This window comes from Nanorana parkeri, unplaced genomic scaffold (genome assembly GCF_000935625.1).
Source record: "Nanorana parkeri isolate BGI_ZX_2015 unplaced genomic scaffold, ASM93562v1 scaffold1894, whole genome shotgun sequence".
In the NCBI taxonomy this organism is placed as follows: Eukaryota; Metazoa; Chordata; class Amphibia; order Anura; family Dicroglossidae; genus Nanorana; species Nanorana parkeri.
The window spans coordinates 246,252-247,845 of record NW_017308162.1 but is presented as its reverse complement, the minus strand read 5'-3'; positions in this window follow the sequence as shown (position 1 = coordinate 247,845).

The window sequence follows — 1,594 nt, the reverse complement described above, 5'->3', positions numbered from 1 at the left end:
TACAAGTGCCAGCACGCCCGCCCACGCAGGACTCGGCTGGCTGATAAAAGTTTCTGGCCGTCAGCAGCTGCCGATACTCAGATCGGAGACCCGACAACATTCACGGAACCGGCACACAGACATCCTCCATGCTCGGGGGCGATACATTGTTGAAGGTTTACAGCAGCGGGGTGAAAAGCGTACGAATGAAGCTGCACTCCTATAACAAATCCACCTCGCTGCTACAAATTCAGCTACTGATGTCACCGCACACTGCGAGCGCCTCACAATGTGCATTAGGAGCTGCGGCAAGTCAGAGAGAGCCCCGCCCCTCATTTCCTGGCTGGAGGACATCCGGCATCATCTAGCTCTTTCCTCTCCAACCTTACTGTCCCTGTTCTGTCAATCATAGAGGATCAGCATCACACTACCTAGGGGCGGCCTGCGTGCAAATACAGCTAGTCTAGGAACGCCAGACTGACAACCTCCCACCAACGCATTCTGATATTTGCATAACTCCTCCCCAAAATCCGGCCCACTTCATGCTTGAGGGCTTTTGAGAGCAGTAGTGAGGCCGGGTGCTGTGATGTTTCTAGGAAGCTATGTACAGCACCCCGCTGTCCCCTGCCACCAGCATGATTGGTCTGCCTGCATTGCATGGAGAAGACCCAGTGATGACATCACCAGACAGAACGCATGTCATTAGGTTGGGGAGAACCAGGAAGGTAAAAGTCTAAACTCGGCCTCCTTCCTGAGGGTTCTTCTTCATTGAGTCCTCTCCAAGTAAAGAGAAGGAGCATGTTATCACAATACTTGGGGCCCTCTGTGTTCCCCCGGCATCACACTCACCCGGGTGCCACAGGTGGAAATTCATGTATAAAGGAAGTATATATAATGGTTGTCCTCTGGTGTTTTTGTGAAACGCGTTGATGCTACATGCATAATGTGCCCCCTATGGGAGGACAACGCATTTCAACGCAAGGCCTACATTAAAGGGAACCTCTACCGGGACAAACCTGGAGGCCGCCGTCGCTGACCGATCATGGTGATCAACATAGAAGGGGGGGTATCATGCTCCTGCTGACGTCACGTTATTATAGAGCAGGGGAAACTGTCATGCCATCAGAAAACAATACATACAGTTAAGGGAAGAGGCGTCACGCTGCCAATGACGTCACATTTCAGAGCACACAGCTGGGGAGGAGGGGGGTGTCATGCCTCCAGTGACGTTACAGGCCGGTGTACACAGATGGGGGTGTGTCACGGCCACCCGATGACGTCACAGGTGAGTGTATACAGCGCTCAGGATCAGCACGTGCAGCATGGCCCGCCACAAGAGCACCGACGGACCATAACAAACACCACATGGTGTGTGTGTGTGGGAGGAGGGGGTCCCCTCAGTGAAAAGCGCCAGGGGGCTCCATGCCACGGGACTATCCCCACCACCACAACCCCCCGGAGCCCTCACCTGTCAGCAGCGTCCCGTGTCACTCAGCACAGCTCTGCTCCGGCCTCCAGCCACTGCCCGCTTCCTGCTCCACACAAACCATAACAAAGCGCGCACCAAAATGGCGTCCCTGGGCCCGACCATAGACAGCGCCGCCCCGGCCAGAGC